Genomic DNA, 11,343 nt, shown 5'->3' with positions numbered 1-11,343 from the left:
GGGTTTTCCTAGTAAGGGGAACAGAAACTGTCTCTGACATGAACTCAGGGGCTTGCTCTTTGATCACCTCCCCCTAATGGAGGAGCAGCCTTGCAGCCCACAGAGGAAGACAATACAGCCAGTCCTGATGAGACCTGATAGGCTAGAGTCAGATGGAAAAGAGGAGGTCCTCCCCTGTCAGTGGACTTGGGGAGGGGTATGAGAGGAGATGAGGAAGAGATGGTGGGTTGGGAGGGGATGAGAGAAGGGGTTGCAGCTGGGATACAAAGTGAATAAGCTTTAATTTTTAAAACATAAATAAAAAACATTAAAAAATAGTCTCTAAGCTCATTAGATGTATAGCAAAATACTGTAGAAATGAGGAAATACGTATGTTTTTACAGTATATTAAGAAAAACACAAAGAGAAAGAAAAGTGATTATAAAGGCATAAATGTTTATTTTTTTCTTTTCATGTAAAGAAATTCAAGAGAATAAAGATTTAAAGTATGAAAGCTAATTTATGAACGTAAGTATATGATATGGGCAATACTGTAAAAACAGATCTTTGCTTATTTCCTAGTGGACAGACAATGTCATAGAAGTACTTTTCAAGTGAGCATGACAGAAGGAAAATATCACAAAGAAAGAATCTAGAAACTTTTAACACACAGTATGTGATAGGAAGAGCAAATGTTTGATAGTGTACGTGACACTATTTGAATATTCCCATAGCAGTATTGTGTTATGCTGTGTATAAATGCTATGTTGCTCTCAGTGGTAACATCACCAAACTGTTTCTAATGAAACTGTATTGGAAAGGGAGTAGTATATGGAATGTCACCAAAGACTTGCCTATTAATAAAAATATTCACCATTTCATAAACTTTATATTTAATCATTTATATTTACATTATGTTATCAAGTAGGAGCAAAGTAAAAGAAGTATTCTAGTTCATAGCAGAGGGTTAACTAGGAAGTTACTTTCAGAACTCTTAGTTTGAAAAGTAATCTTTTTAAAATTATCTTAGAAATTAAATTAGAATTAAAATTTATTAATAAAATTAGTAAAATTGAATTAATACATTAAATTTTGTTTAGAATTCATTTTATGAAACATTTCATTTACAAAGTTTTAGTGATATCTCTAGGGAAACATTTACCAAGTGGCTTTTTATTTTAAATCATCATAATGAAAAAAATTAAGTCATTTAAAGTAGAAAATGTATAAGATCATGTGTTCTGAACTGATGATAAACTAAAATTATCTTCAACCTATGAAGTGTAAGTCATATTTTAGAAAACTGTACAAATACAAAAATAAAATATAAAGAATCAAAAGTTATTCAGAGATAAATGTCCTCTTTTTGTCACTTACGGGAAATTTCTGAAGGAGATATGTGAGTACTTGGACCTATAAATAGTCTCTAAAGGAGCTGAAGACTTGAGACAGAGCACCCTGGGCATCTGAAGCCTACAGTTAAAAAAAAAAAACCCTCTAGTATACCAAACCAACTTTGCTTTGAAAAAATATTCAGCATCCGGGTATTTATTCAACTCTGATATAACCATAAAACATTGTGAAAAATAATTTCACATTTGAAATTGTGAGGTTCTTCAGGACATACAGATACTTGTAAAACAACATAGTGTTTAATGATTTCATTTATAAAATCTGTGCCATTGACAGCACTGATATCAATATCTAATTTTATAATACTTTAGAATTTTCTTATTTGAAACTTCTGGCATATTCTGCTTTAACAATTACATATACCACACATTTTCCCCAGTATACAATAAAGGATAAATAACAGCAAAATCACATTATGAGATCATATGACTCACAGGCCAAGAAACACAATGTATTGAGTTTTGTTGGATATTAAGAATATCACATAAGAATTAAAATATTCTCTAATGTCAAGTTATTTTTGCATCTTACTTATAATCAGTTGCCATTTTATCTCCATAGGTCAATATAAAATACATTAAGACATTTACCGTGTATCAGTTTAAAAGCTTTCGAAGCTGTGTATCTTGATTCTGGCAAACGTGCACTGCCACATTCCAGCCACTCTCCTGAAAAATGAAGACTATGGTTGGATCATCTCTAAGTTAAAATACATGACTGACTTCTCTGTCATCTTAGAGATAACATTGTGACTAATTTATTTTTTATAGGAAGGTGCATGAAATTACCACTTCTATCCCTTACTGCATACAGCTCACTTGTCTGAAGCATTGTAAACCTGGCTACATATGACATGCAGCACAATATGAGAATTCACTGTTTCTGACGTAATGAACGATCTGTGCCTTTGTGTCCTATAGGAAAGAATCTAAGAACAACAAACTCTCAGGATAACTGCAAATGAAGACCATCATTTATTTCCTAAGGGACTGCCAAATTTAGATACAGAAGTAGTTTGTATAGAAATAAAAATATATGCACAAACTTTTACTTTTTAAAGTTATGGTTCTAGATAGTTAATTACAGAATATTCTTTTTATTTATGTCATATGTCCATTTTTTTTTAATTTGTAGATATACAGTTCTGGGTTTAAAATCAGAGAAAATAAAGGCTATTTCAAATGGCTATAAAATTGATAAAGAAAAAGATAACCTGTTGCAGAACAATTAATTCTAATCTCACTGTGTTTTCTACAAATACCCTGTTCCATCTGGATTATTTGTTTAACAATATATTCTGCCAAACACACCACCACAGAAGTACATAGAGGGATTTCAAAGCACTTATTTCAAGGGAATCTGACTTGTTGTTTTATGTGCTGAATTCTAGTTCTATCCATTTTCCTGAAATTAGCATAATTTTCTTCTTTGGGAGGCTGAATGTTACTTATGTTTGTCTACTACAGTTTCTCAATACATCTCCCTGTTGAGAGTCACTTAGGCTGACTCCATGACATAGATATTGTGAAAAGTGCAGCAATAAACATGGCTGCTCACTCATATCTTATATAACGTCTGACACCTGTGGTGTATACCTTGGAGTGGTTTATCTGGTAACATTATGTCTGTAGTTGTTTTGTGATGCCTCTATCCTTATTCCCATAATGAATTACTAATTTACATCTATTCCAGCAATATTTTCAGGTTTTTTTCACTTTGCATTCTTATCATCCACTTTTTAGACATAAGACTTCATTTCACATTGATATAAGAATTTTATGATAGACCAAGTGAGAAAAGGAGAAGAAGGACAAACTCATCACATTGAACATGTGAAACAGCAGAAGCAGTAGGAAAACATTACAAAATACTGGCGTAGGTAAGGACTTTCTAAATATGTTACTTAGGAAATGAGGCAAAAAGTAAATGTAAAAAGCGTATCTGTAGAACGGAAACTGCTATATGAATGAAGAGGAAGTCCACAGAATGTGACAATCTTTGCCAACTCCACACATAACAAAGGCCTAATATATAAAATATAAAACAACCCCTCAAAACTGTAAACATCAAGAAAAAAAACAATTTAATAAAAATGGACCATGGAACTAAAAGAAGGCCCTGAAAATAAGAAATATAAATCTATTAACATTTTAAAGGTGTTAAGTATTTATTCTTATCCAACAAAAATGTGAAAATTAAATTACTTTGAGATTCTATGCAGCCAACTCCAGCCAAGGTATCAAGAAAACAGATGGAAAGAGTTGGGAAGAGTTGGTGAGACTGTAACTGCTATAAACTAACTCTGAGTCATTAAATACTAAAAACACGTCAGTGTGTTAGTTCCTTAAAGAGCTCAGTACAGAAGTATGGTATGAGTCATCTACCCCACTCTTTCTAAAAAAGAAAAAAAATTATGAAATTTCATGAAAATGAATGAAAGGAAGAGGCAAAATTAAATGAAGAAGTTGACTAAATGAGGAAATGCTGCCTCAGGAAGTCAAATGTCACTTCTTATCTCTCATATGTGGATTCTACCTTCAAAAGTTTAGATTTTTCTGTTCAAGTTGAAGTTAATGTCTACAAATTTCAGAGAGTTTAAAAAGAACCATGGGAAAGAGGAAAGAGGGCAAGGTATGGAGGGGAGAAGAAGAGGTATGATATGAACCCAGGAAAATGTGCAAAGGTTTAAGAAAGGGTAGGAGACAAGAAGTATAGAGAAGAGGAAACAGTAAGGAGATGTTGTTCAAAACTAAGCCACATGGAAACCAACTAATTTATTAGTATATATAACTTTTGTCAGTGAATTTGAACTATGGTGTACCTCCAACATGGATAATACTGTTCCCAAAACCATGTAAAGGAAAATATCAGTGCCAGAAGTATGATACCTCTCTAGAAGTTGGTGAGAAAGCCTCCTGTGCCCCCCAAAACAAAACAGGCTAATGCCACTTCAGTTGGTTTCACAGCATAGATAAGTAATGAGGCTTTACTGTTAAAGATATCTCATGCTTTGCTGTAATGCATACAGTGATAAAGATGGAACTAAGGTAGAAGCCTGAGCCCAGATGGTTAGATTTCATGTTGGAGAAAACTGCTGTCAGGTTGTTGAGGGAGAGAAGGCCTCAATTGTTCTACCCAGCTGTGGACCCTTCAGGCCAAATAACTAAACTATCTGGCAAGTTGTTTCCTTTCTGGTGGAAAGGAGGCATGCCTTTTATGGAGCTAACTAATCACTTTCTGATTTAATTTAAGGTTCCTTCAAAGAAAGATGTTCATGCCTATTGTGAAAAGCCCATGACTAGTGGGGTCCTAGGTCTTGAGGCATACGCTACTATTGGGCCATGTTTTGTATATCTATACTCCTTCCAAATATTTTTTAAATTTATTTATTTTTCTATTAATTACAATTTATTCACTTTGTATCCCAGCTGTAGCCCTTTCACTTGTCCCTTCCCAACTCCACCCTTCCTTTCTCTTCTCCTTCCATTCCCCTCCCCCAGTCCATTGATAGGGGAGATCTTCCTCCACTTCCATCAGACCCTAGCCTATCAGGCTGACTGTACTGTCTTCCTCTGTGTCCTGCTAAGGTTGCTCCTACAACAGGTGGAGGTGATCAAAGAGCCAGCCACTGAGTTCATGTAAGAGATAGCCCCCTGTTCCCCTTACTAGGAAACCCAATTGGACCTGAGTTGCCATGGGCTACAGGGGTTCTAGATTATCTCTATGCATGGTCCTTGGTTGGAGTATCAGTCTCAGAAAAGACACCTGGGCCCAGACTTCTTCGTTCTGTTGTTTTCCTTCTGGAGCTACTGTCTGCTCCAGGTCTTTCTATCTCCCCCTTCTTTCCTAAGATTCCCTGCACTCTGCCCAAAGGTTGGCCATGAGTCTCAGCATCTGCTTTACTACCCTGCTGGGTAGAGTCTTTCAGAGGCCCTCTGTGGTAGGATTCTCTTCTGCTCCCTGTTTTGTCCCTCTTCTGATGTCCATTCCGTTTGCTTTTCTGAATGAGTATTGATCATCTTACCCAGAGTCCTCCTTCTTGCTCAGCTTCTTTAGGTGTACAGAGTTTAGTATGTTTATCCTATATTACATGTCCAACACCCAATTATAAGTGAATATATACCATGTGTGTCCTTCTACTTCTGGGATACCTCATTCAGGATGATCTTTTCTAGATCCCACCATTTGTCTGCAAATTTTATGTTGTCCTTGTTTTTAATTGCTGAGTAGTATTCCATTGTGTAAATGTACAACAATTTCTGTATCTATTCATCCATTCAGGGACATCTGGATTGTTTCCAGATTCTGGCTATTATTAATAAAGTGGTTCAAACATGGTTGAGTAAATGTCCTTCTTGTATACTTGAGCATATTTTGGATATATACCTAGGCATGATAAAGCTGGATCTTGAGGTGATATAACTGGATCTAATTATCTGAGAAAGCACCAGATTTATTTCCAGAGTGGTTGTACAAGTTTACATTCCCACCAGCAATGGGGGAGGGTTCCCCTTTCTCCACATCTTTTCCAGTATGTGTTGTCACTTGGGCTTTTGATCTTAGCCAATCTGATGGGTGTAAGTTGAAATCTCAAGGTCATTTTGATTTATATTTCCCTGATGACTAAGAACATTGAACATTTCTTTGTTTCTCTGCCATTCGATATTCCTCTATTGAGAATTCTCTGTTACCGCTGTACCCTATTTTTTAATTTGATTACTTGGTTTGTTGGTGCTTAACTTTTGAGTTCTTTATATATTCTGGATATTAGCCCTCTTTCAGATATAGGGTTGAGGAAGATCTTTTCCTGAATGGATCTAGAAAAGATAATTCTGAGATAGGTGACCCAGTAGCAGAAAGACACACATGGTATATACTTATTTATAAATTGATATTAGACATATAATTTAAACTAACAATACTAAAATCTAAATTCCTAAAAAAAAAAAACAAACAAGAAGAAGGACCCTAAGGAAGGTGCTCAATCCTCATTCAGAAGGACAAATAGGATGGACATTGGAAGCAGGAGAAGACAGGGAACAGGACAGGAGCCTACCACAGAGGGCCTCTAAAAGACTCTACTGATCAGGGTATTGAAGCAGACTCATAGCCAAACTTTGGGCAGAGTACAGGGAATCTTGTGAAAGAAGGGGAAGATAGAAAGACCTGGAGAAGACAGGAGTTCCACAGAGAGACCAACAGAGCCAAAAAATCTGGGCCCAGGAGTCCCTGCAGAAACTGATACTCCAACCAATGACCATGCATAGAGAGGACCTAGACCCCCTGCTCAGATGTGGCCAATAGACACCTCAGTCTCCTATGGAAAGAGGTTATCTCTGACATAAACTCAGTGGCCAGCTCCTTGAGCACTTCCTCCTGGTGGGTGCAGCCTTACCAGGCCACAGAGGAAGACAATGCAGCCTGTCCTGGTGTGAACCGATAGGCTAGGGTCAGACAGAAGGGGAGGAGGACCCCCCTTATCAGTGGACTAGAGGATGGTCATAAGGGGAGAAGTGGGAGGGATGGTGGGACCGGAAGATTTGAGGGAGGAGGCTACAGCTAGGATATGAAGTGAATACATTTTAATAAATAATAAATTTAAAAAGATTCTGGAGGATGTTGATTTGAACATTTAAAAATTATCCTCTGTTTTTGCTTTTTCTGTTTCCCTGACTTGAATTTTTAATGCTAATAATTCTTGTCTTTATTTATCTTTCACATGTTTTTCTGGCCACCAGTCAAAGACTTTCTTTTTCTCTCTACATTTTAAAGTAATATAAATTAATCCACTTATGCAGATTATGGGTATCCTTTAGGCGGGTCTACTGGAGAAATACCCTTAACTTTCAAATCACACACCCCAATTGAAATCAAAGAAGCTAGATTTGTCATTACCTCAATTTCCTAATGGCAGTTAGCATTACCTGTTTGGAATGAGGTGGTTGTGGTGCCAAGAACAGCAGTTAAATATTGACTCACTATACTTGGTATAATGATCCAAAAGAAATGTAACCAGTTTCTTTTGTGGCTAGTGTCAGAAATATACTTAGGCCTCTTGACAGCCTTGTCCTTCACAGAAACTAGATGCCAGCAATGTTTGGGGATTCTGATGCCTTATTCAGTTCCTAAATAATTTCATTGTTACCTTTTGATTTAGGGGGGTGTAAGAATAGCAATAAAGGTCCATTAAGAGAAAATTTCTGGTCAAAAGAACAGAATTTCTGGCTGTGTCAGAGAGCTAATATTCTAGCTGGCCAAGCCACCTAGCAATGGACTACATGTTAAGAAGGAAGGACCATGTCTAGGAAGTTGGGCTCAATTTAAGTCATGCTACAGAGATAAGTGAAATAATTATTTCTTATATGAGATACTGATTTTTTTTTTCAGAATTTCAACTCCTAGCTCAGTCCTTACAAGCAGAAAGACCACAAGGTTTGGCAGGGTCAGCCTACTTTTCTGAAAACACATGCAAAAAATCTGCAAGTTTCTCTTCTCTTTCTCTTTCTCTCTCTCTCTCTCTCTCTCTATATATATATGCATCTATGTATGGTATGTATGTATATATACATATATATCACATATATATATATATTGTCATATATATATATATCCTATGGCCAGAACCTATGGATGCTTTGATACTTTGGGCTTCCTTGCTTTTTTCCTTGCTTCCTTGCTTTCTCTCTCCCCAGCTCTGTGGCTACTTTCTTTTATGTGTCAGATCTCCAGACTGGTAATTCAAATGTGTTGCAGGATATTTGATCCCATTGTGAAACCAGAGTGAACTGTAAAAAACTGCTTTTAGTTGGGGAGAGTTTCAGCCCTAGCACTTACCTTTAATCCAAGATCTAAATAAAGTCAACCCTAGGTCAAGAGGCGGAGTAAGAAACCAGCTGACAGAAATTAAGAAGAAAGGAGGGACTTTAAGACATCATGGAGAAAAAGAAGGAGCTTTTGGCTTTTGGCTTTTTCCTCCAGAGTTGTAGGTGAGCTATCAGGCCTTTTCCTTCTGAGCTGTCAGCTGAGCTAGCAAGCCTTTGGCCTTGGGCTTTTGGTTTTTTCTATCTGGGGTGTGACCTGAGTAAAAACGACATTTTCCTGTGGGATCTGAGCTGAGTACAACGGTCAGCTGGGTGGTTTTTCTGCCTCTCTGAGCTAAGAGGTTTTCACCCCAGCATCCGGTTCCTGAGTCTTTATTGGTAAAATTAAATGATTGGAATTTTCTTTATTTATAACAACGAAAATGCCATGATTTTGTTTATTTGTTTTTGATTTTGATTTTCCCTTTTTTTTTTTTCCTCCATTCTCCTCTGGGTAGGTTCTAAAATTTATAGTTTGTCTGCCCTGGAGGTAAAAACTTTTAAGTTCCAATAAAATTGTACTTAGGCTTAAAAAGTACTAATTAGGAAACAACTCACTAAACAAGCAAACAATATTAAAACAGCTTCAATATATAATTAATATTGTTAGAAAATCCTTGTAAATTATTTCCACCTACAAAGATACTCTATGTAAATAAAATTCTTAGATTCTAAGGCATACATATACATTTAGATTCTTCCTGCTAGTAAAAAGCTGTCCAAGTTTTGAAAACCCAAATTTCAGTAAGACTCCAGGATAAATAGACTTGTCTGTAAGGATACTACTGTATTAGGGCATTTTAGTTAAAGAGCACAGAGCATTGTGACAGGGCATGGCAGTTCTGAGGTTCCTTCATCTTATATTCATTCCTGCTGAGCCCATCTCGGGTTTAACTAAAATTTGATCTCCTTGACGGAGAATCCTATGGAAAATTACCCAACTCTATTCTAGGTACTTAAAGTCAAGATACCCCAACTGATTTATCTTTGGTTTCTGTTAAAGGACTTGCTTATACAAACCTCCCCCTGCAGCTGGCTAACTGCTCACCTTAGCTTCCTGTGTAGAAGCCAGCCAATTTCTAACCACTTAGCTTCTGTCAGATTGATTGCTGATACCATCTGATCCAGCTTCTTAGGGAGATTCCAGGATGTGTTTTCTGCCTTCAGACACCCCAAGTTCTGGACAATTGATGCTACACGTAGGGCCCAAATACATGACTGTAGTCCCAGCAGCTGAAATAAAGATTTTTAAATAGCTAAAAACTATGCTTGAATGGTCATCTCTGGTGGGCTTCCCATAACAGTATAAATTTCAGATTATTTCCTCTGTCTTTGAAAATCTGATAGGGGTCACTCATTGGAGATGACGGAGGGAGGGAGAGACTGGGAGGGAATGAGGGATCGGGACACGGCTGGGATACAGAGTTAATAAAATGTAACTGATAAAAAAATAAAAATGAATAAAAAAAGAAAATCTGAAGTGAATTATTTTTTAACTTTTAATTTTATTTAGTTGCTTATTTTGCATCTTAATTGTAGTCCAGATTCTCCTCTCCTCCTGACCCCAACCTCCCTCCATTTTTCCCTCTCCCCCATTCCCTACCTCTCAGGAAAGGGAGAACCCCCCACTAACCCACCCCAGCACTCAGCTTTCATTAAAACTGAAAAATTCTCTTCCAAGTGGCCTGGCAAGGCAGCCCCACCAGTAGGAGGTGATCAAAAAGCATGCAACAGAGTCGGTATTAGAAAAATCCCCCACTACCCTTACTAGGGAACCCACAGAAGACCAACTTGCCCATCAGGTATATATGCATAAGGAGCCTAGATCTAGTCCATGTATTGTTTTTGAATGGGGTTTCAGTCTCTGTACGCCCCCCAAGCCCAGGTTAGTTGACTCTTTTCGTCTTCTTGTGAAGCTTCTGTCACCTCTGGGTCCTTGTATCCTTCCCCAACTCTTCCACAAGGCTCCCTGCTCTACTCCCAGTCTTTGACTGTGAGTCTCAGCATCTGTTTTGATCTTTTGCTGACTGGAGCCTCTCAGAAACAGCTCCCATCTGCAAGCATAGCAGAGTGTTGTTGTTAGTGTCAGGGGTTGGCTTTCTCCCATGGGGTGGGTCTCAGATTGGATCAGGAAATGTTGGCCATTCCCTCCATCTCTGCTCTATCTTTATTCCTGCATATCTTGTAGGCAGGAAAAATTTGTTCAAAGTTTTTGTAGGTGGGTTGGTGTTCCCCTCCCTCCACTAACAGTCCTGTCTAATTAGAGGCTGGCCTCTTCAGTCTCCATAATGCAGTCTCGGCTAGAATCACCCCGAAAATCCTCCCTGGAGCTTACTCTGTTGGAGGTCTCCTGATTGTCTCAGCAATGTCCCCTCTCACATTTTTCTTCTCTTTGCAAGTTCTCTGTCTTCCCGTGCCTTCTCTCCTGACATCTGCTCCCCACACTGGTTTACCCACTCTTGTTTCCCTCCATATTCCCTCTCCTATCCTGTTCTGTCTCTTTAAATACTTTTGCTGCCTATTCTATTTCTTCTTCTGAGTTAAATTCAATCATCCTCCACTGGGCTTTCTTTGTTACCTAGCTTCTTTTGGGTCTATGAATTGCAGTATGGTTATCCTGTACTATATGACTGAAATGTGCCTACAAGTACATACCATGTGTATCTTTCTTTTTCTGGGTCTTGGTTACCTCACTCGGGATGATCTTTTCTAGTTCCATCTATTAGCCTGCAAATTTCTTGATTTCCTTGTCTTTAAAAGCTAAGTAGTATTACATTTGTAAATGTACCACTGTTTCTTTATCCATTCTTCAGTTGAGGGGTATCTGGGATGTGTTGAGTTTCTGGCTATTATAAAAAAAGATGTTATGAACAGAGTTGAACAAATGTCCTTGTGGAGCAACTTTTGGGTATATTCCCAGGAGTAGTATGGCTGGATACAGCTTCTGTAAAGCAAAGGACACTGTCAAGAGAACAAAGTGGCATCCTACAGATTGGGAAAAGATCTTCACCAACCCTACATCTGAAAAAAAGGGCTAATATCTGAAAGATACAAAGAACTCAAGAAATTAAACACGAACAAAACAAATAAT

The sequence above is a fragment of the Meriones unguiculatus genome, chromosome 7, assembly GCF_030254825.1.
Source record: "Meriones unguiculatus strain TT.TT164.6M chromosome 7, Bangor_MerUng_6.1, whole genome shotgun sequence".
Classification (NCBI taxonomy): Eukaryota; Metazoa; Chordata; class Mammalia; order Rodentia; family Muridae; genus Meriones; species Meriones unguiculatus.
The sequence above is the reverse complement of the archived record's forward strand: the minus strand, read 5'-3'. Positions refer to the sequence as shown.